Source organism: Lissotriton helveticus, chromosome 5_1, assembly GCF_964261635.1.
Source record: "Lissotriton helveticus chromosome 5_1, aLisHel1.1, whole genome shotgun sequence".
NCBI lineage: Eukaryota > Metazoa > Chordata > Amphibia > Caudata > Salamandridae > Lissotriton > Lissotriton helveticus.
Window position 1 is genome coordinate 1,174,136,347 of NC_136065.1, and position 25,196 is coordinate 1,174,161,542.

At 43.2% G+C, this 25,196-nt stretch overlaps 1 protein-coding gene and 1 pseudogene across 2 annotated transcripts in view; one reads left to right on the forward strand and one right to left on the reverse strand.

Moving 5' to 3' along the window:
• The window catches only part of TDRD1 (tudor domain containing 1), a 2,637,228-nt gene that overhangs the window by 1,047,376 nt on the left and 1,564,656 nt on the right, over positions 1 to 25,196 (forward strand). The window lies entirely within an intron of this gene.
• On the reverse strand, positions 21,096 to 22,453 carry LOC144756481 (protein BTG2 pseudogene; annotated as a pseudogene).

Genomic DNA, 25,196 nt, shown 5'->3' on the forward strand with positions numbered 1-25,196 from the left:
GTGTTAAAAGATGCCCTCATTAAGTAAACAACCTTTTATTGCATTTGTAGCTTAAATGCAGAATACAAACTACTAGATTTATGTTGCTACTGACTTTTTTTGGTAAGTAGGGTAATGCTCTCCATCCAGGTAACTATGTGGGAGCTTATTACATGGCCACTAGGTTTAATGTGCCACTGAAACGAAGGACCTCTGCTCAAAGGCAACCGCATGCAGCCACAAGATGTAAAGCAGTAGGCTTTATGAACATTGGAGCCAGCTGCAGGGGCCGAGGCAAAGGCTAGGTCCTGCACTCAGATCAGCTGTGCATAACCATAAGCTGTGACTATCTGCGTTAATGGCTACAGAGCAGGGCGCACAAGCACTTGACCCATTCTTCACAGAGCACACCTGAAGACTATGCACAGTGGGTTCTGTTAACACGGGGAGTCGGTGGAGACCCTTTTCCTTTTCTAGGATCAGGCCCTGCACCTATGACATGGCCTTTCAATCAATGTGTGCTCTGCATGGCTAGAGGTCATTCGCAGCTGTTTTGGCAGGTACTGAGGCTATTCACAGCATGATCGGTGATCATGTGATATGTGTTTTGCCTTTATTAGAGAACAATATCCTGTGTATGCTCTCAATTGTCTGTTGTGCATTTAGGTCCTGTGTCGTCATTTGTTTTGTAGTTGTAGACTAAACCAAATATAGTATTTATTATTATTTAGCAATATAGGGTACATTCACTTATATTCCGATATTATGCTATAGTCATGTAATCATGTAAATTATGTTTGGAGGAATTTATAGTAGCTTAAAAATAAATATGTAATAAATTCTCAAGTTTATCTTCTCATCTTAAATCATCAATAGTGAGGTTGATTTTTCCCACAATAAATGGTATAAATGACAGTAAATGATCATTCGCAGACCTCAAAGACAATGTGGAGCTTCTTGTTTCAGGCCAAGTAGAGGAGCGTGGTTCTCAATGTAATGCACCAAGACCATTATTTCAAAACAAGCATTAACATATATACTCCGTTCTTCAGTCTTATCTTGAAGACTGGCTGAAGGCTGGAAGATACATGAAGGTGTCAGATGTGCTACAAAAACATTCTAGTATATTCTATGTGAGCTGACATTGGTGATGGTGCTAAAGTATAATTGCGTCTTTCAAACAAAAAGAGCAGTGTGTGGAGGTGAAATGTACTAGCTGCATTAAACCTATGACTTTGATTAGAGGCCCTTTCCAGCATCCTGTCTTGATATCAATAGCTTACCAGTAGAAAACTGGAGACAAGGATAAGATTCAAACTGAGCTTTGTAATAAGTATGACATTGTATATTTAGGGCACACAGTAACAGATCTTGCTATTAAGTCCAAAGAAGAGTTTGTGAAAGCTATTCACAACTTATCCATCCCTGAGAACAAACGTGAGTTGCTGACATTTTTGGGATTGGCTGCGCACTATAATAAGTTGGTATCACATTTTACAGACTGAACTAAAAACCTATGGAAGCTTATAAAAAAGAGGTTGGAGTAGAAATCTAGTATCCAAACGAACACAATAGTGGGTAATAGCACTGCAGGAGACTGATCATGAGATGACTTACATCGCAGCAAAGAATTGTGTGGCAGACTTCCTCTCAAGGCTAGTTGCAAAACACATTAAGGAAGAAGAAGGGGCCAGATGACACTTTGTCATGTTTAAGCTCTGTCATGGGTTAGAGAAAATAGTGAATGAAGGTGAATAGAGAACAAAAGGGTTGTGTAGTTCCTATATAACCTACAAAGGATCTGCACGTTTGGATAACATAAACTGTGGGATTGTTGACACTCTCATTTAATACAACCCGACCGGGTATGTTAGCCTGTCTGTTTCAGCTAGCTCACATTGCCACTATAATCTCCTCTTACCAAGGAGAGAATAGATTATGGCTACCTCAGAACATGACTACCCTGATCCCTCAAAATCGTGGAAATAATATACTACCTTTCTCTCAGTCACTCGTGTTCACTTAGTTTGTCTCAGAGGGATACACAGAATAAACAGGCTGGGAGTTTTCAATAGGAATTTATTGAACAGTTGTTATTCTATTGTAGAATAGATGAGCTGCAACAATCATTAGACAGTAGCAGAGATATATGATTAGAGGTACTATGAAAGTAAAAGGATGGTATAGTTCTACCACCTTGCAGTAATCATGAATATATTCAAGTACATAAAATTCATGATAAAAAGTGTGTACTCCTACGATGCCTCCCTAACTAGATGCACCTAAATGTAGCTAGCATCAGAGTAGGTGTTATGCCAAGAATCCCTCTAGGATCTAGTCAACACCATTACCTGAGAATGAGAGAATATGGGACCCTGTTCTGGTCTCGAGTTGGACAGCCCGCGAGGGATGTTAGACCACTGCGAGCTGGAGGGTCTACATGCAGGAACCTCACCATCTCTGGTCAGTGTGTCAGCCGGGAGGTCTCGGTGTCCTCTGTCCTTCTAAGCAAGATGTTATGTATATATACCCAAAGGTCTCCCCAGGGGTCCTACCTTGCTGTGTTACTGTTTCGGTCTAAATGATGTCGGGCCTGGACTTTATGCAGGAGATGGTAGTTCTGCTGTGCATCCAAGAAACCTCATGCATAATGTAAGAGAATCGAACTAGGGAAAAACCTGCGTTCTGAATGGAGTGTCGTATCTAGGTAAAAGGTCAGTCCCTAAGAACTATTATGTATGTAATGTAGGAAAGAATATAGGAGAAAGGTTGCAATGTTACCTGCGCCTATATAGGGTACCTATATGGAATATAACAAAGGTACAGAGTGATTTAGTGTTTCAAGAGGTAATGAACAAAATAAAGTAAGCTTGGCGAAGAAAGATAGACTGTAGTGTGAAGTGCAGGGATTTGTTGGGGCTAGTCAGGAAAGAATTCCAAGAAAATGAAAGGTTCATCTTAAGAACATTGAGGTTAGTGCCTCCTAGTTAAGTTAGAAATTTGCTGATTGATATAGCTCATCACAGGCATATGGACATCTGCAAAACAAAAGAAAGGTTAGGGAGGAACTATTGGTGGCCTTAGTTGGATTTTGATGCAAAAAAAATGGGGGACCTCCTCTCATGATACTTCAGGCTAGGGAAAGGAGGGGAATACAACCAATACCACATAAAATGTTTCCCTCATAGCCTATCATTATTTTACTTTAAACATGGTTTACATTTCTTTCAACTCATGTCAGAATACAACAGTGACACATGTAATCATTTCATATTTTTTTTTATCAAAAAAGTTTTATTTTTTATATATATCATTCATTTTTCTGTAAAAAAGTTTACTTCAAAAGCACAATACATATAAATCTTTATCTTATTTCTTCAACAAGGTTATAAATCCATATTTTATAGCGTAAACTTTGATCAGATACAAATATTTTTCTCAAATGTATACAATCACATAATAGGATGATTATTATTAAAAATACATTACACAATACCCTGGTTCACATTACACAAAAACATACATCTTACATTCATTCCGCCACTTTCATACCATACACAACCACACCAAATCTGTACACAGTTCAATAGAGGTTGCTGTCAGGAAAATTCCTGCCACAACAGGAAACCCCAGTAAAATGACAGGTTTCCACGCAAGGTCGACGCGCGTTTCGGTGGGTTAAGAAATGTCAAGACCACCTTCCTCAGGACCTATACAGATATCCACTCAACTTTCGTATACCATTGAATCTATAAATACAAAAAAGTCTGTTGTATCTAAACACAAAAAACAAATATCTCTTACAAGTTACCTAGAAAGAAGAAAAGCCATTGGACCCACCCTAAACCCAACATGCTGTACCATACAAGTGCATACATAAAATATTCAAATTCCTTTCAAGAATCTCTGCCCTGTTATACAGGTGTCTCTACAGTCAAGACCAACAACCCGTATCAAAAAAGAGAAAGAAAAAATATGACCAGTATTTTCACCCAAGCATCTATAACAAGGCACCAATGAGTGTATTGGAACATTTTAGGAGTTTTATAAAAGAAAAGGGCCACAGAATACAAAAGAAGAATAATATAGATGTGAAATGTGAATTCAAGAAAGAATAAAAAAAAGATTTTTGAATTTTATTTAGAGAATACCCCCTCTCTATTTGCAGAGGCTAAAGAATCATAGTCTTAGTGTCATAGATGTCTACCACTTACGAAGGTATTGCTTTATCTCAGCAGACCAAAGAGTATGGGAAGGATGTTTAATCGAAATTAATACTGAGATCCAGCCGGATCGTCACTTCCAATTACCTCTGTAAGTCCTATATAGTGAACATACCATTAGCAAGGCTGATGTATACCCAGTACTTATTCATATATGCCATATTTTCAAAAAACAGGGAAGGTTGTTCTTACCCTTAATTTTAGTAGTTGTAACAAATCATATTTCTGGATTTTCTCACAACAAGTTCAAGTGCCAGCATATCAGATATAGAAATAAGGACATGTGTTCTACTAATGAGTCTGTAAAATAATAGAAAGTAGAGCACCTTACTAATGAGATGAGGATACATCCGGCTTAATTTCCCCATCAAGTCTCTACAAAGTACCTCCATCGATAATACTAACCTTTAAAAAATGAGTCTTCTAATGCTTTTAGGTCGTACTTTGTTACTTGAGAAAACCGGAGGGGCTTTACCGCTCGTACTTCATTGTCGTTATGTAGTCCTGCAAGGTGTCAAGAGAGTGGTATATCTCAGATATAAGGAGAATAAAACAGAATACCAAGTCATGACAGCTACTGTCTCCTAGGGCCTTCATAAGGGTAAATCTAGATCTCCGTTACAAAAATAGACAGAAACAATGTTCTAAAAACGCTGAAAATAAATTATAGTTACATTCTATCTGTGCTCATGACTGAGGCCAATACACCCCATTAGCACGATGTTACGAAAAACCCATTCTTGTATATCCATTTGTCACTATCAGAACGCCCTTAGCTCCGCTAAAACTAGTGCCTATCGATACATGTTAAAAGTCTAAACAGGCTATTCTCCTCACGTAGTCTCTTACCTCCTCAGTGTCATATCGTGATCCTATGGATTCCTGTCCCAAGTCTCTACCAAACCAAGGGGAGACTAACTCGGGTGCTTCCTTTTCAATGATTTCAGAAACGCCAAAACCGCCTACCACATCTCAAACACATGGGGCGGAAAGCATGTGTATAGAAAGCGGACTAACAAAATTCCGCAAAAGGTACACGCCATCTTGGAAATCTCGGAGTTCAGGAAATAAATAGAAAAACGGACTAACATACTCTGTGTTTGGTGATGGTGAACACCATTTTAAAACACATAGGGTGAGAAAATCAATTAAAAATTAAATATGACCTGCCATCATACCCTGATATATCGGCACCATCTGTAAATTCTAGAGTATTATTTTTTCAACAGGGGGAATGAATCCTCATGGTTCTAACAGGCAATCAATGCTCAGGTATTTGTAACCTCAAGTCCCATGTACCTATAATACTAAAATAAATGTAAATGTTCCCAAAAGTTTCTCTTTAAGAGGAGATTAAGTTCGTGAAAAACAAAGATATGTAATTCATGAACAGGAGTCCCCTCAGGGGATCAAAAACAAGTATTATTGCATTAATAATTGACTATACCCTGTTCCTAAAAATTAGCCTAATTAGTACATATTATTCTTTGGTCAACAATGTGAGAAGTTGGCCTGATGTATGATGCTCACTAGTTCTAGTGATCACCTTGTATCAGTCCAAACAACCCTTATGGTGATTGGTTGTAAGTCAACCTTATAGACCAGCTATCCTAATGGTAGCATGGACAAAGCAGTCTTAGGCTAAACTCTTTTGGCATGTGAAGCCAGCTGTTTTACCACAATACAACCCCTTGAATACCAGATGAAAGGACACCACACAGGTTGTTATGAAAATAAACAATATATTTATTAATAACAACACCTCTGAACTCTTTATGAGGTCAGAGGGCTAAGCACATGACAATCTCTTAAGAAAAATACGATAAGTTGCACAGAATTACAATGGTGCCCTAGGGGCACGACAAACCATATACTAAGTAAGTGGAATGTGAAAGTCGATAGAAGGAATGGAGCTGTCCAGAGGCTGGAGGTTCGCTAGGACTACGCTATCTTCACCTTAGGTAAGTAATAGGAGGCCCATGGGACGCGTGTGCAGAGTGTGAACTCACACGCGAGATGCGTAACAACGTCTATGGACAGTACAGTTCAAGTTAAAGGTGAGTACGGACAATCCTGACTAGTTAGGACTAAAACGACTGTGGAACTGGACGCTAGGACAGTTAAACTACCCTTGAGCACCGAAATGCTCTAGTTACCTCACCCACGGGCTGCGGGTGCATAGGTGTCAAAGTGTGTCGGGTTCTCGCGTTGAAGTCTATGGAGCCTGGAAGAAAAGATGCTGCAGGCGACCAGGAGGAAGATGTCTGTCGTGATCCAAGGGTGGATCAGTGAAGAAGAGGACCTGAAAGCAGAGGGGACAGTGTTCAAAGTGACTAGCCAGTGACCGGTGTGGAACCAGGAAGGAACCAGATGCTGTCGTCGTGATCAGGTGAAGAGTGGACGCTTGTCTCTGCAGCCACGTGGACCAGGAGGTGTCTTTGACGACCAGGATGGAGGCACGAGCTGTCCCACGCAGGCTCTCGCTGTCGGCGGTGTTGGATCCGGATTTGGCGTCAACAGGCCTTGGCAAAGGTAACCCACGCGGTGAGTGGAAACGGCGTCTGGAGTGGACCAGTAGGATCCAGGGTGCTCCTCTTTTGGGAGGGAGCAAGGGTCAGTCTGGAGCAACCAGACCAGCAGTGAAGATTTCAAAGTTCGTCGTCTAGGAGGCCACTAGCCAGCCGGCAAGTAACCAGACAACGCGTCGAGCAGCAAGCAAGCAGACTGGCCACACGCAGATGTCGTGGAAGCTGGAGGGCTGATCTTCGGTGCAGGGGCTGCTCGGGCTGGGGCTTCTCAGTTCCGAAAGCACTTGGTCGAGTTTACCTCGGGAGTCGTGCTGGAAGCGAAGTGCAGTTTCTTTCAAGATTGCCGATCCCACGTGTCTCGTCGGACCCACGGGTCTCAGCTTTGCTGCAGATATGAGTTGAGGTCGGAGAGGTCTGGGAATCCGGGTCTCGTCGGGCTCTGAAGTCTGGATCCTCGAGGAAAGACGACAAAGTGAAGTCGCTGGACGCTTGATGGCGCCTGCAGTTGCAGGGTGGACACTCTTTGTCCACAAGCGAGATTCTTCAGTGTTCTGTGGAGCAGAACGTCGAAGTCAAGAGTTTCTTCTTGTAAAGTTGTTCAGGATAATGTAATCCGGAATGGGACCAGCTCCTACCTTTATCCTGCTAAAGGGGGCTGTACTGGTGACTAGGTCCCTCCCCTGGGTGGGACCAGGAAGGGGGGTGGCTACACCCACTATCTTTTGTTCGGTTTCGCGCCAGAGCTGGGGCAGGGATGCCCCAGCAACTGGTTTAAACCGGTGTATGCACAGGACACCTTGTGTGCCCCAGGCATGTCTCATTCTTTTCAGGCCTGTCCTACCCAATACACAAAATCCTGTCTGGGGTGGTGCTAGCACCTCCCAAGGCAGGAAACCCTTTGTCCAAGCCTCCCTCGCTGGAAGGACTCCCAGCAGCAGGAGGTCAGACTTGTAGCTGTGGTGGCAGCATCCATTTTGTGATGCCAAGGCTCGAGTTAACTTTAACCGGGGTTCTCAGTTACATACATGTTGTGTCCCTCTAGGAGGGTGGCATGCTACCCCCGTCGCCAGAATTGGCGAGGGGGTAGTATTCCAATTCGTATGACACCTTACTCGACATGATTTGATAATGTTATACCAGAGTTAGCATTTAACCGCGAGGATTATAATGCACTTAAGAGTATATGGTATAGCGTTATCATGGAACAGCTATTAGGACTTGGTTCCACAAGCTGCAGACGGGCTCAGCTCATGCCACAGCACCATCTCACATAATTCCAAGCACTCTGCCTTCAGGATTGATAAGGCCTGCCATAGGAGTGACTGATAGGAATATATGTGTCCATTTTAGGGTTAGATATAGGTATACTATATCTATAGCAAAGGGTGATTACACCACCTTGCCCCAGCTGTCTTGCAGCCAGTTGTGTCAGTTTTAGATGGCCAGCCAGGAGTGGCATAATACATGCTTCAGCCCCTGGTAGGCCCTGGGTACACCTATGCCCTGGATACCTAAGGTACACTGTACCGGGACTGATAAGGGGTCCCAGTACCAATTGGTAAATGCACCTAAAGTACATGGTTGTCAATTTAGAGAGAGAACAGCTAGGCAGTGGGTCTGATTAGCAGGCCCACAGCCAGGTAAAGTCGTAAACCAGTGAAGCAAAAAGCAAAAATCTGGGGTGACCATAGGATTGCAGACCCCACTCTCCTACATACCCCCCCCCCCCCAAACTTAGGGACATTAAACTAACCTTGACCAGGTGAGTCTTCCTGTTCTAAGTGGAAATACCTGGAGAGACCATCTGCATTGCCATGGTCAGTCCCTGGTCTGTGCTCCACTGTAAAGTCCAACCCCTGTAGGGAAATTGACCACCTAAGAAGTTTGGGGCTTTCACCCTTCATCTGATTTAGCCACAAGAGGGGCTTATGGTCGGTCTGAATCTTGAAGTGAGTTCCAAACAAGTAGGGCCTCAACTTCTTCAGGGCCCAAACCACAGCAAAGGCCTCCCTCTCTATAGCTGACCAACGTTTCTCTCTAGGGGTCAGCCTTCTGCTTATAAAAGCAATGGGCTGGTCATGACTATCAATATTCAGTTGAGATAGAACAGCTCCCACACCGAACTCAGATGCATCTGTTTGGACAATGAAGGTTTTGGAGTAGTCAGGACTCTTGAGAATAGGTGCAGTACACATGGCCTGCTTTAGGTCATCAAATGCCTTCTGACAGCTAACTGTCCATTGAACTTTCTTTGGCATTTTCTTGCTTGTCAGGTCATTAAGTGGTGTCACAATGGATCCATAATTCTTGACAAACTTCCTATAGTAACCAGACAGGCCCAAGAAAGCTCTGACCTGTGTCTGGGTGGTTGGAGGAGCCCAGTCCTTTATGGCCTGTATCTTGCTCTCCAATGGTTGAACCTGGCCTCCACCCACAAGGTGGCCCAGGTACACATCCTGACTCTGCCCTATCTGGCACTTGGTGGCCTTGATAGTGAGGCCTGCCTTTTGCAAGGACTCCAAAACTTTCCTCAGGTGGATCAGGTGATCCTCCCAGGTGGAGCTAAAGACAGCAATATCATCTAGATATGCTGCACAGAAGTCATCCAACCCAGTGAGAACTTGGTTCACCAACCTTTGTGGCAGGTGCATTTTTCAAACCAAAGGGCATCACCTCAAATTGGTAATGACCTCCTGGGGTAGAAAATGCTGTCTTGGCCTTGGCATCCTCAGCTAACCTGATCTGCCAATAACCAGCTGTTAGGTCAAATGTACTTAAGAAAGTTGCAGAAGCCAACTTGTCTACCAATTCATCTGCCCTAGATATCGGATGGGCATCTGTCTTAGTGACAGTATTGAGACCCCTGTAGTCTACACAAAACCTCATCTCTCTCTTACCATCCTGGGTGTGAGGTTTTGGCACTAGAACTACAGGACTAGCCCAAGGGCTCTCTGAGGGTTCAATGACTCCCAATTCCAACATCTTTTGAACTTCTCTCTTTATGCAGTCCCTGACGTGGTCAAGTTGCCTGTAGATTTTACTCTTGACAGGCAGACTGTCACCAGTGTCCACCTCAAGGGTGAACCAGTTGCTGACTGGGGGTCAGTGAGAACATTTGTCTAAAGGATTGAAGAACCTGTTTACAATCCTCTTGTTGATGTTCGGAGAGGCTGTCAGAAAAGACTACACCATCTACTGACCCATCATCAGGGTTCTGAGTGAGCAGGTCTGGGAGAGGGTCACTCTCTTCCTCCTTCCCCTCATCTGTGGCCACGAGCAAGCCCATGTCCTCCCTGTTGACAAATGCCTTGAGCCTGTTTACATGAACCACCCTGTGGGGGCTCCTGGAAGTTCCCATGTCTACCAGGTAGGTGACTTCTCCCTTTTGCTCAATGATGGTATGGGGTCCAGACCACTTGTCTTGGAGAGCTGCTGGGGACACTGGCTCCATCATCCACACCTCCTGTCCTGCATGGTAAACAGTTAGGACAGCCTTTTGGTCATGCCAAGCTTTTTGAAGTTCTTGCCTGGCCTCAAGGTTTTTGGATGCCTTCTCCATGTACTCTGCCATCCTGGAGCGGAGACCAAGTACATAGTCCACTATGTCAAGCTTAGGCTCTTTGAGAGGTAATTCCCATCCTTCCTTCACCAGACATAGGGGTCCTCTTACAGGATGCCCAAACAGAAGCTCAAAAGGGCTGTAGCCAACCCCCTTCTGTGGGACCTCTTTGTAAGAAAACAGGAGGCAGGGTAAAAGGATGTCCCATCTTCGCCTAAGCTTTTCAGGTAACCCTTTTATCATCCCTTTGAGGGTCTTGTTGAATCTCTCAACAAGCCCATTGCACTGTGGGTGAGAGGGTGTGGTAAATTTGTAATTTACACCACACTCCTTCCACATTGCAGTCAAGTATCCTGACATGAAGTTTGCACCTCTGTCAGAGACAACCTCCTTAGGAAACCCCACTCTGGAGAAAACTCCAAGTAGGGCCCTGGCCACAACAGGAGCTGTAGTGGTCCTAAGGGGAATAGCTTCTGGATACCTGGTGGCATGATCCACTACCACCAGTATAAATCTGTGCCCAGATGCTGTTGGGGGGGTCCATTGGTCCAACAATGTCTATCCCCACTCTTTCAAAGGGTACCCCCACCACAGGTAGTGGTATAAGGGGGGCCTTTGTTGTGCCACCTGATTTGCCACTGGTTTGGCAGGTGACACATGAGCGACAAAACTCCTTGGTGTCTTCAGACATATGAGGCCAGTGAAAGTGTGGGGCGAGCCTGTCCCAAGTCTTGTTCTGGCCTAAGTGACCTGCAAGGGGAATCTCATGGGCTAAGGTGAGAAGGAAACCTCTAAGAGACCAGGGGATGACCAGCCTCCTGGTAGCACCTGGCTTGGGGTCTCTTGCCTCAGAGTATAGGAGTCCTTCATCCCAATACCTTATGGGCACCTGTAGCATTCCCTGCAGCCTCAGCAGCAGCCTGCTGTCTGAGGGGTTCAAGGGAGGAACAGTCTAACTGTGCCTGTCTCAAGTCTGCCCTGGAAGGTCCCCCTGTCCCAAGAAACTCAACCTGTTCAGGTTCAAGCTCTTCTAGGACAGTTCCTTCTGGGGTCTTTGGGTCCTGAGAAAGCTGATCCTCAACCTGAGGCAGGGGGGAAGGCTCAGCCTTACCCCTACTGCTCTTACTCTTGGGTAGTGTCTGGTCCATTCTTCCAGGATCCAGCACTTGTTCAGCTGGGCATTTCTTGGCCTGTGACCTGGTCAGAGCAAGGACATGTGAGGAGAGACCTAGCATTTCTACATGAGTCCTGTACTCCACATCTGACCACAGTGAGGATTCCAACTCATTGCCCAAAAGACAATCTACTGGGAAGTCTGAACTAACTACAACCCTTTTGAGGCCAGTTACCCCTCCCCAGGAGAAATTAACAACTGCCATACTGTGATTGGTAGTGACATTGCTAGCATTGGTCACTAGGTAGTCTGAACCTAGCATGATCTGGTCAGGGTCCACAAATGTTGGTGTCACCATAGTGACACTGGCACATGTGTCCCTGTAGGCCTGAGCCATCTTTCCATTGATTAAAGGCGTTTGTCTGCATTTGCCCAGAGTACTAGGACTTACAGTAGGGGTCATATCCATGTCCCCAGTACAAACAAGAACAGCCTGAGTAGGAATTCTGACTACGTCAGAACCCACCTTAGTTCCCAGGGTTAACCCAACTATAGCCTTGGGAGGTACACTACCACTATTAACTGTACTAGGGGGTGCAGGTGTCTTAGGGACAGTAGTGGTAGGAGTTTGGCCTTTCTTGGTGCCCTCACTAAACCAGTGAGTCTTACTTTTACAGTATTGGCACCATGGTTTCTTAGGACCATCATTCTTCTTCTTTTGGGAATTTTGGGACCCACCCTCCTTAGGTTGTTGGGGCCCTGTTGAAGACTTCTGGTCATTTTGCTTATTCTCATTATTACCCTTCTGGTCTGCTTTCTTCTGGCCACCAACCTGGTTCTGTTTCTGCTGCTTGACCCTTGTCCTGACCCATCTGTCTGCCTTCTTTCCCAATTCTTGGGGAGAGGTCAGATCGGAGTCAATCAAGTGCTGATGCAACAACTGGTTCTGACAATTATTTAAGATTTGCTCTCTCATAATTAGATTATACAATCCTGTGTAATCAGTAACTTTACTTCCCAGTAACCAGCCTTCCAAAGCCTTAGTGGCACAATCAACAAAGTCAGTCCAATCTTGAGCCTGAGTTTTCTGGGTGTCTCTGAACATTAACCTGTACTGTTCAGTTGTTGAGCCAAACCCATCAATCAGTGCAGTTTTCAAGACTTGGTAATCATTAGCATCCTCATCTCTAACAGTGAGGAGCTTATCTCTACCTTTACCTTCAAGGGAGAGCCACAATATAGCTGCCCACTGACTCTGGGGTACCTGCTGTACTTTGCAGGCCCTCTCCAGAGCAGTTATCCACTTGTGGATATCATCTCCCGTCTTATAGGAGGGCACTATCTTACTCAGGTTTCTATTATCAAAACCCCTTTCTCTATCCCTAGGGATATTGCTGCCACCAGTGGGCAGGGGTGTGGAATTTTCAAAATAATCTACTTGTCCAAAGGACAAAATGCCACTGTGATCTACATGTCCTGTAAAATCAACTTGTCCCACCCACTCCCGTCCGTCCATACATCAAACATAAGGGCTGACAGAGAAACGTAATATATTTTTGTTTTATTAAAATTAGTAAAGTTTTCAAGACTTGGTAATCATTAGCATCCTCATCTCTAACAGTGAGGAGCTTATCTCTACCTTTACCTTCAAGGGAGAGCCACAATTTAGCTGCCTACTGACTCTGGGGTACCTGCTGTACTTTGCAGGCCCTCTCCAGAGCAGTTATCCACTTGTGGATATCATCTCCCGTCTTATAGGAGGGCACTATCTTTCTCAGGTTTCTAGTATCAAAACCCCTTTCTCTATCCCTATGGATATTGCTGCCACCAGTGGGCAGGGGTGTGGAATTTTCAAAATAATCTACTTGTCCAAAGGACAAAATGCCACTGTGATCTACATGTCCTGTAAAATCAACTTGTCCCACCCACTCCCGTCCGTCCATACATCAAACATAAGGGCTGACAGAGAAACTTAATATATTTGTGTTTTATTAAAATTAAACCATTAAATGCTTTGCAATAATAATGCTAAGAAAAACTTGACAAGCAATATTATCCCATTTATCCAAACATATAGAAATTGTATAGAAATACAAGTTACAAGATAAAAATGAACACCCTTTGGCTTGCCTACAGACAGACAGAAGCATAATGCCCTGCCAAGGATCTAGAATCTCACTAAAGTATGTATCTGTCTGTAGAAGGAGAAAACCGAACCCTCATGATCGATTTGCCCACGCCATCAGTCTTGACATTCTTGAAGAATGGACGATGTACCGCACCAATGACAGTGCTATAAGTGAACCAAGAGGCACGGCAGATGTGAACACTGTATGTGACAAGAATATAGAGCAAGATCGTGGTCTATAATAATTAAAAAACTGGTTTTTGTACAGCTTGTATTCTGAATGCATGCATTTGAACGTGCTTCTCTTGATTATGAAGAAAAAGTTAGTTTTGGTGAAATAAATATTTGCCGGGGGGAAGATGGTGGCTGAGTAAGGAGCTCAGTCGGAGAGCTCCCGGTTCACCCGTGATTCAAATGGATTAAATCGCACCTGCAAAGCACCTACAAAACGGAGAAAATATATATGTCGATAATCACAAAGAGACTGTCATCAAAGTAAGACTGGGACTCACTTACCAAACAAGACGGATATTTGAAATGGTATGCGGCTCCGGTTCATCTCTTCCCCTGCTTGAGTGCGGTAAACCAAGAGAAGCTCTGACCCGATGCTGGGCGCATGGTGAGCTGCAGAGAGCTGAAGCGACTCCCACGCGCGGTGAACACTGTCCGGGGGTCACGAAGATACTCGAAAATAACGGTGAGAGCGGCGGAGCTTGGAGGCGTTTGGAGCGCGGAGTCAAGGCGGGTGAGAGAACAGGCTTCTGGGGCTCTGCAGCGGAGGCAAGGGCGCGTAGTTGTCGAGCCTCCGGAAGACTGAATTTTCAGCTCCGGGGCGCGAGCGGAAGAGCCAGACTCAATTAAGGGAATTGCGATAATTCTCAAAAAATCACTAAAAGCAATCATAACCTCCACAGAAGTGGATAGTAAAGGCAGATGGGCTATAGCCAGCATAAAAATTGGTAATACTCCCCCTACGATTGCAGGATATTATGGACCTAACCTCGACGACGCTGACCCCCTGAAAAAACTGTATTCGCAGTTACTTTTAGCCACTTCTCCCATAATATTGGGCGGTGACTTCAATCTGGTGATGGATATAAGTTTAGACAGATCACCACCTGGGAGACAAGCCAACTTGAAAAAAATGAGTGGATTGGGGTCTATAAAAAAGATCTAGACCTAGTCGACATCTGGAGAAAAAAAGGAGAAAAAATGCATCCGTTTACCTTGCATAATAAAAAACTAGGGCATAGGTCAAGGATTGACTATTTTTTGATCAGCAGTGAACTGACAGAGAATGTCAAAAAAGTTTCACACCTACCAGCTCTTTTATCCGACCATTCGGCTGTACAAATACAACTACAGGTTACAGCAAAAGAAATAGAAAGAAGATTCACAGTACAAAGAACCTTGCTACAAGATGAACATATAATAAGTGAACTGGAAACTGAAACAAACTTTTTTTTTTAACTGAATGCCATAGGTACCACAAAACAAACAACATGGGATGCCTTCAAAGCTGTCCTAAGAGGCAAACTGCTGAGTCTAGGGGCTCGCGAAAATAAGCAATTAAAGCAGGAGATCTTAGATCTGGAAAACAACATTCACTCTTTAGACATCGCCATTTCTGACGAACGAGAAGAAGGCAGGAAACAAGAACTTCTCCTACAAAAACAGCATCAGGAGAATAAAATTAAAGAGGTTTTGGAAGAAAGATTAAGAAAGAAATGGGATGCTAGCAAACTAGCAAAACATGAATATGGTGAGGGTTGCGGAAAGTGGCTGGCATGGAAACTCAAAACTGACCTAGTCGGAAACAAAGTGAGAAGTATAACCCAAGATGATCAAACAGGGCAAAGCTCCGATGAAGATATCATTAGACGAGAATTTTGTAAATTCTTTAAAGAGCTTTATACAGAAGATACAAACCCGCAAGATCAGCTGATTAACTCCTACTTGGAAGATGCTCCACTCCTAAAACTTACGGAGGAAGAAAAGGAAGATCTGAATAAGGAAGTCCAAGAAGACGAAGTGGCCGAGGCCATCAAAAGTCTAAAAAAAGGAAAAGCAGCGGGACCGGACGCGTTACCGAACGAAATATATCTAGCACTAAGAGACACTCTACTCCCACATATTACAGAATTAATCAATATAATTCTTAAACAGCATGAAACCATACCAGATTCTTGGAATGATGCCATAATCACAATAATTTTAAAACCAGGAAAAGACCCAGCCAGATGCGAATCATACCGCCCGATATCACTGCTGAATGCAGATTATAAGATCTTTACAAAAATCATGGCATCACGATTAGGGAAAGTACTGCCGAAACTGCTACATCAAGATCAAAAAGGTTTTGTCAAAGGGAGAAATTTGCATGAAATCACACAACAACTTTTAACTGCAATAGATATCGCAATTAAAGAAAAAACTCCACTCACAATACTCACCGTCGATGCCGCAAAGGCTTTTGACAGGGTCAATTGGGCCTTCCTAGAGAAAGTTTTGGTCAAAAACAACATCGGACAATCTTTTATAAATATGGTAAAGCAAATATATAAAGCTCCAAGATCCAGGGTTCTAATAAATGGTAACCTCACGGAAAATATAAGGATAAGCAGAGGAACAAGGCAAGGTTGCCCACTTTCTCCTCTACTTTTCAATTTGTATATAGAACCACTAGCAAATAAACTAAGAAAAAGTAAAGAAATCACTCTATTTAAGCATCATACATGGGAGAAGAAAATCGCCTTATATGCGGACGACTTAATGATTTTTACGGCCGATTACCTAAGAGCAAAAGAGACAATAGAAAAAATAATAGTAGCATTTGGGAAAGTTTCAGGATACCTGATAAACCAATCAAAAACAGAGATCATGACTTGGATCACTCGATTTAAAAATCATAACATAAAAAATGAAATCAGATACCTAGGAATCCTAGTGAATCAAGATATAGAAAAGACCTCGCAACGCAACTTGTCCAAGGTAACCGGAGAGGTAAAGAAACAGCTCAAAACATGGTTGTCCTTACCTTTAAGTCTGATTGGGAGATCGAACATAGTAAAGATGACTATCTTACCAAAATGTACTTTCTTATTTAATGCAATACCGTTAGAGTTTGAGAAAAAGGCACTAGTCGAGGCGCAGAGAGAGATCACAAGTTTTATATGGGCTGACAAAAGCATAAGGATCTCTTGGAAGAAATTGAGAAGGGAGAAGAAAGATGGAGGACTGGCTAGCCCGGATTTGGTGGAATATTGTAGAGCCTTTCAGTTTAAGAATACTAGAGTACTTCTAATGAGTCACGAAAACTACCCAAGGTACTTAAGAGCGATCACGGAATCAGAGGATCATGTTCTGTTTAAGTACGGACATCCCAAGTACTTCAAAAAAATAAAACTAAAGATCTTAAGAGACGCAGCAAAGATGTGGTCACAAATCAGGGGAATCCTGAAAATCTCGTACTATTGTAAATGGGCTCCTATATGGAGTTCGCCAGGAACCCCTGAATGTTTTAAAGACACATTAGCACTTCCCCTAAAAAGAGCCAACATAAACTACTGGGGGAAAATACTGAACGGATCCAATCTAAAGCCATGGTCAGAGTTTCAAGAGATGACAAACAATACACTATCCAAATTTAAATTTTTACCAATTTCTAAGTTGGTCTAAGACACTACCAAAAAATAACAATGGAAATGAAAAAATAGGAAAAGAAATGATTAAAACAGCAAAAGTGCCAAAAGAAGTAGCTAAATGGTATTGGGCCCTGATAAATGCTAATGATATAAACCCCAATATAGAAGTACAAATATGGGGTAAAGACCTACCAATAGCGGACATAGATCTAATTTGGGAAAAATCCGTGGAAAAATGTTGGTCCACTCTGAAATCTGCAGCTCTGAAAAGAAATCATTTTTTCACAATTCATCGGGCTTACTGGACACCAAGAAAGCTTTCTAAGTTTAAGAACGCAGGAGTAAAAAAATGCCCAAAATGTGGAGAAGAAAAGGCAGATGATATCCACATGTTTAAAAACTGCCCCCAATTGGAAGAATACTGGGATGAAGTCGGTAAGACCTTGAGTACTATCCTGAACAAGCAACTAACCGTAAGTACCACCCTTACTTCGTTTGGGATTGATGACACAGTAAACGGAGGGGGACTCACAAAAAAACTTTTTGTTTTGATAGTTCTTGCTAGGAGGGAGATCTGTATTAATTGGATAGGGTCTACCAGTCCAAAACATATAGATTGGTTAAATTCGGCCATAAGAATTAATAAACTCGATAGGAATAGAAACACATGTAAGAGATTTAAGTTCTGGGAAAGTTTTGAAAATTTCTTAAATCCTAATCAAGATCATTCATAAGTCCTATGATTAAAGCGATACACCTTCTGGTAGACAAGTATGATACTTGTCGAGTAGTCATAGCGACTATCTCTCCCAGTTCCAAAATCAGAGGAATGGTATGTAGCGGGCAAAGGAAACTCCTCTAAAGATCATCAAGAGGATGATGGAAACTCCCCAAACAAGAGAGATCGAGGGGCAGTACCGGACAGGAACTCGAAACTAGAGGCAGATACCTGATACTCCGAAATCACACCGATATCGCAATATGAGGATAAAAAAAAAAAAAAAAAAATATTTGCCTAAGATCACACAATTTAAGCATGGAAGCAAATTTTTAACTAGCCAGGTTCTCTTTCACAAACGATGAGTATTTAAATGGAGGCCCCCCGGTTTCACACGAGCACAGTCAGTGAGCTAGTTGTGTTCATTGGCAGAGCTCTGCATATTTGTATAAACTAGCACATACCAACTGAACAAACCACCAGATTGTTGTGCTGCTGCCAAGTGAAATCAGCATTTTCTCTTATTCTTTAATAGCACCCTTCATATCTTCCTCACCACCATTTCACTAATCAAGTCATTTTAAGACTTGACTAGTTTACTGGACGGGGATACGTCATTCTGATGAATAAAGCAGTTTTAATGATTATTTTTAATCAGACACAGGTCAAAGATGTCTGAACAATGAGAATGCATTAAGGCAGCAAGTCAGGTCCCGCCTAGAGTGAGAAGTTGCAAACAGGTAGCAGTGAGTTCCTGCTCCACTATGTAGTTCTGCTCTACCCTTAGAAGCTAACTTGGGCCCGCTAACATTTCAGTTATTTGAGGCACACAAACACTTCACTACACTTCAAAAACTGTAGAATTCATTGCTCTTTATTTTGAGGCTGACATGCTGAGTGGGGCTCTGTGGAAAATTAGTACGGTCTGGTAAACATTATCTGCGCCATCTTGCCTTTTTCCCCTGATGCCACACTTTTTGTCGTGCGCACCCGCCATTTTAGGTGCCTCGATCAGAACAAACCCTTTTGCATGCCACTGGCCCCCAGCATAGCCCTCCTCCCTCACAAAGCCCACCCTCTGACAACCCCCGCTCGCACATGCCTTGGGTCATAAACCCCTCTTCAGCGCAGCTCTGCCTCAGAACCCCATCCTGTCCCCGGCGCGACACCTCCCTTCCTTCCTTTCATGGTCCCAGGCCCTTTTTGATACAAATCCCCTTTTCCTGTGTGCCCATTTGTCTTCCTCGTTCCCAGGCCGACACCTAGCTCTGCCGATACTGTTTATTGCCCCTCCCCGTACAGTAGAAAGCTTCCCTCATCAAAGGACCCCCGAGTTGATCAAAGCCCCCACCCTATGAGATCCGATCAAAATCCCCACATTCCATGAATCGGCGGAATGTCCAGCTGCGCGGTAATCATCACCTGTTGTGATCGGGGTGGGGACTTCAACTGTAAATATGTGTGGGAACGGGCCTGAAGGGGAGAGTCGGAGGATATCCCTCCGTACATCAAAGCATTGCCAAGAATGTGTTGTATGTAATAAAGCAATAAACCTGTGTATAAGAGGCCAGGCCTCAGAGATGCGGGTAGAGCACCTCATGACGATACCTGCTGTCTGAACTGATGTGTTCTCCTCCGGAGAGAATAAACCTTGTTTCCTGCCTTCTCGTCTCCAGCGCCTGCCTCTTCATTGATTAATAATTCGTGGGTTAAAGAGGCGATACCGCCGGGCAAATATCGATTGTCCCTTGACCTTAGATTTAACAGCTCAGTAGCAGCCCTCGCTCCCTCTTCCAGCTGACAGAGCGGGGGAGGGTGGGGTTTCACCACACCACTGAGTTACAGATAAGAAGGTGAGAAAAAACTGCTTCAACCTTTTGAAATGCAAAGAGTCATTGTGCTGCCTGTTCTCGCCCGGGTCAAGTTTCCCCTTTTCTGCTGCTGTGTGCAGATATTGTGGAAATACCCGTGGGCGGTGAGGCTTGCAGAAATGTCCCTCATGCAGACCCCTGTGTTGTTGTCTCACCTTGGGGCACAATAAAGGAGGGAAAGAATGTCTTGCTTCTCAAGGGGCATCCATGCTCCGAGCAAATGGACTGTGCCCACAGCCACTTCCACTGTAGGTAGTGCGCACGCACTTTAAAGTGGCGTTTGGTGCTAAAATAAAAAATGCAGGACATTCTTTTTCACCCTATGGAACAATGTGAATTTTAATATGACCTGAATAAGCTTGCATAAGACCTTGAGTGCTAATAAAAGAATGGCATTGCGGTTTTATATAGCGCTAACTCGACCTGAAGGTATTGGAGCGCTTTACATGAGCGCCAGTTACATTTACACATGGACTGTCACATTAATTTATTTCTAAAGTAGCACTATTAAATTGGCGCAGCTGCACAAATTCAAATGTGCTATGCAATGGGAACATTTAGGTTGTTGATTCCCAAAATGCGCCTTCTAATCCAAGCTCACGTCCCCACTTTACCAACCTGGTGTAATCTGGACAATGCTTAAACAGGCTTAATTATACTCACTAAAATACTCGGCACTGGCCAATTGAGCAGTTTCTCACACAAATGGGAAATATATCGCCCATTTGTGAGGGGAATTGCTCAATATGGCAATTCTGTGTCACACATCTGGTGTGAAAGGGAGTTCTAATCAGGCTCCATCAGCAGCGGTTGGTGGCATCTGTTGGTACTTCAAGTGTGGAATTAACTGAATTCTGGGGCTCCCGGAGCTAGGGCACTTACGCCGAACACCATGGGCAACAGAGACAATCGTTGTCAACAGCACAAATTGGGGGAGGGGCAGGGGCACAGTGAAGTTGAAATGCAAGGCCGAAAGTGCTATACATTAATATTCAAAACCCTACAAACAGAGGCAGAGTAGTACTGCGAGGATTTGTTAAAAGGTCACAAGCCATAGTAAACAGGCAGAGACGGGGCCCCAATAATAGGGACTCAGTGGGTTCTTGGTCAGGCCAGGCTTGTCTTTGAATTGCAATATCCACCCTACTACCTCGCCCCCCCTCCCTTCCCTTACATTAACCAAACGCATCAGGTTCATTTAGCTCCAGGCTAGACACACTCCTCCCCCGCCCCGCTTGCTTTTGGGTGTTGCTCTATTCCAGTGACTTGCTCTTTAGAATATAGGTGACGGCCCCACCTCACCCCCTGGCGTGCACACAACCATGGAGGTGTTAGCTGCCTGCAGTCACCATGTAGTTTTTGGACAGGCTCGTGCGCCCCATCATCATCATCTTCTTACAAGTCGGTAACAGGAAGGTAGGTGGAAGAGGGGGCTGGGGGAACAGGGGGTAGGGCTGCCGCCTCAAAGCACACATATGGAACCGTCCTACCCGGACCGATAAGACAGGGGCAGCAGCGTGAAGAGCTGTTGGCTGATAAGGCCGATCAGACTCCCCACATTACCGTGTTTGATGCAAATGCAGCAGTATCTGGATCCTTTGGCGGGCTTCTCTGGAAGTGGAAAACAGTTATGTTTATAGTGGTCTGCTAGCGCCTCGGCCACAGCCCCTCCAAAACCCTGCAGTCGGCTCTCGCTTACTCAACCCTGAAGCAACGAGGATAGAAAGCCGGCGGCAGCAGTGATCTCCGGGGGCCCATGGGACAGGAGGACTAGGTAGAGGCGGCGGCAGGGTCCTGCGTTATAACGACGCCTCCTGTAAACAAGTGGGGCAGAATGTTATCTGATTTGCGGTTCTGTAGTAGGGGAAATAAGGACAAGTGTTCTACTAATGAGTCTGTAAAATAATAGAAAGTAGAGCACCTTACTAATGAGATGAGGATACGTCAGGCTTAATTTTCCCATCAAGTCTCTACACAGTACCTCCATCGATAATACTAACCTTTAAAAAATGAGTCTTCTAATGCTTTTAGGTCGTACTTTGTTACTTGAGAAAACCGGAGGGTCTTTACCGCTCGTACTTCATTGTCGTTATGTAGTCCTGCAAGGTGTCAAGAGAGTGGTATATCTCCGATATAAGGAAAATAAAACAGAATACCAAGTCATGACAGCTACTGGCTTCTAGGGCCTTCATAAGGGAAAATCTATCTCTCCGTTACAAAAATAGACAGAAATAATGTTCTAAAAATGCTGAAAATAAATTATAGTTACATTCTATCCGTGTTCATGACGGAGGCCAATGCTCCCCATTAGCACGATGTTATGAAAAACCCATTCTTGTATATCCATTTGTCACTATCAGAATGCCCTTATAGCTCCGCTAAAACGAGTGCATATCGATGCATGTTAAAAGTCTAAGCAGGCTATTCTCCTCACGTAGTCTCTTACCTCCTCAGTGTCATATCGTGATCCTATGGATTCCTGTTCCAGGTCTCTACCGAACCAAGGGAGACTAACTCGGGTGCTTTCTTTTCAATGATTTCAGAAACGCCCAAACCGCCTACCATGTGTATAGGAAGCGGACTAACAAAACTCCGCAAAAGGTACACGTCATCTTGGAAATCTCGGAGTTGAGGAAATAAATAGAAAAGCGGACTAACATACTCGGTGTTTGGTGATGGTGAACGCCATTTTAAAACACATAGGGTGAGAAAATAAAAATATATATATATATAACCTGCCACCATACCCTGATATATCGGCACAATCTGTAAATTCTCGAGTGTTATTTTTTCAACTGAGGCAATGAATCCTCATGGTTAGTTGGATGTTCACATGAGGAAAGTTTTTAGGAATTGTGTGGTAACTACAGAGTGGCAATAATGCATAAACCCAGAGTGCAACACATGATTTTACTACTGTGAAAATGTTGTCTGGTAGGCCCTCGGAGGACTTCACATTAGACATTTTTAGAGGTAAATGTCAGCAGTGTATTATTCTGCTGATGAACGTGTGCTAAACTATAGGTGGGCTGAGGTTTGTATTACTAGAATCATTGAAACAAGAAATCAGATTTTTTGTTTAATGAGAATTGTTTATTAGAGAAGATCTTCTTAATACATTATTGACAGATAATGGCAAACCACTAGTGTGGCATGAGGAGGAAGCTTTTTTAAGTGAGAAATATATGGTATAAGGCATATGCTCTTTACCATCCGTGGGCATAGTGGGTGGTGGAAAGGCTGAACAAAGTACTTAAGGTGGCAGCGTAGGATGCGGAGGTTAATGGGAAGAATTTGGTAGAAGAGTAACTCACAAGGATAGAGCCTATAGATTGACTCCTCAGTCTTCCACTGGGAGGTGTCCATTTTAGTTATTTAAGGTAAAGAAATCCAACTCGAACACTGTAGGTTCTGGGGAAAGAAGCTGATGGTGATTGAAGGAAAAAGATTGAACAAATGTAGGAGAGTAAAATTAATTTTAGAAGATGAAAGCCACCGAAAACACCTTCGATAGTGTAGTCAACCTGATTAAAAAAAGAAATCATGCAAGCAAGAGTGTTTGGTCTAAATTTCCTAAGCCCATGATAGTGTTTAAGTTGTTTCTAAGCATCTGGAACCTTAATAGGGTGGCGATTGTCTAACAGTGTGAAAGAAATATGTTATGAGGTGGTTTGTTGAGAAGTGATGGTGCGGAGAGTGCCAAGAGTTTAGATGCTAGGACAACAGTGTGTGTTTGTTTTGATAAAGGGGAACAGCAGCTTTTGAGAGCAGTAGAACTATAAAGGTACCCAGATATTTGCAACATTATGTGCTAAGACCAAGTAGTGACTATATTGACCAGTTGCATATATTATGCACAATTCTCCTCCTTCTGTTCTAACATGCAAGTTAGATTATTGACCAATGGCATATCTGTCGTTATTGTTTACCCTTGAGTTTGAAGTTGTACAAAATGTCGTTATCCTCTGTAGATCTTATTTATGCTATGCCCTAACATGATTACAAAGAGGGAAGGTGTGCAATAGTCTGTGTTCTGAGCTGAGGAAGGGTTTCATAGAATACAGTGATTCAAAGAAAATGTGATAGGTGTATCTTTCATGTAAAGAGATGAGGAGTATGTAAAGGGGACTTGTGGTGGGTGAGAAGTTTAGGGTAATTAATTATTTTCCTTCGAAGCTCTTTCCAGCGTCTTGTCTATATTTAAGCAGCTTTATCAATTTATTGCATCTAAACAGAGCATCTATATATACGAGCTGACATTAGATGGGGTTAAATATGTAGGGATCCTTACAATTAATTATGTTGCCTGATTACATACTTTTGAGCTGTTACTCATTTGTTTGCTACTACTGTCTGATATCTGTGCTAATATAGTTTTCCATGTATTTTGGAATAGAATTGACTTGAAATAAAGCCTCAAAAATAGCAGTGTGGATATCGTGTGTACGCTTGTGGCTTAAGGATGTGAATAACTCAACAAGAAATCACATACCTTATAGTCTGTCAGGTTTTATTATGTGACTTACACAATTTTCACTAAGTAAGTTGAGAGAGAAGGCGTGGGCAAAAATGCGTCTCCTTTTCCCTCTCAGACTGGCAAGTTGGTATACCTGTGTATGCATAGAGACAGCGGGAATTCTATCGGATCATCGTCATGATCAGGAAAAGATCATGATAATGTAACAATCAGTGATATAAATGACTTATGTGTGAGAATTGTGACGTAAGTGATGTTGTTTTAGATCATGAGCAGTGCATGATGAGGGACCCTTTAGCACTGCACATTTTTGTGATTTTTTTAGTGTTGCATCGCAACTGTAGTGTCACTTGCACTAAAGTGTTTACGGAAATGTCACTGGTTTTTACCGTATGAGAGCTTATAAGTTGTGTACACCACACCAAGCATTCTTAAAAAGTATGATTTCATTTTTCTTTTGAATCCTGCAGTTAAAAGAATACTAGAAAACAGAAAACCCGCTGTGGCTTAAACACGGCATTATTGTATAAATGTATGACGGGCATATACTTTAAATAACGAAGGTAAACGTAGTAGTGGGTGTCCATCATGCAGAGTTATTGGAAATGGTGTTTTGTTGGTTTAACGTTCCAGCTTCACCGACACATTTTGAATCAATATATTGGCCATTTTGGAATGGTGAAACAATGTTGCACTATGAACAGAAGTATTCCATCATGGTCTCCTGGTTTACAGGAAGTGGCCATGTGGGATGTAGCATACTGAAGATGAAAAGAGCAGCAAGCAAGCAGTCTGTTAGTACTGCCTGGAGAGTTGTATTATCGTCTTTTTTAAGGATCCACAATTTCCATCTAAAGGAAGTCCGCATACATTGATTCGCACCAGAGCGACACTGTGTATGTATCTGTGTAATTGAAAAGGTCAGGTCTGTTGATTGTAGTGTTTGAACAGGCTA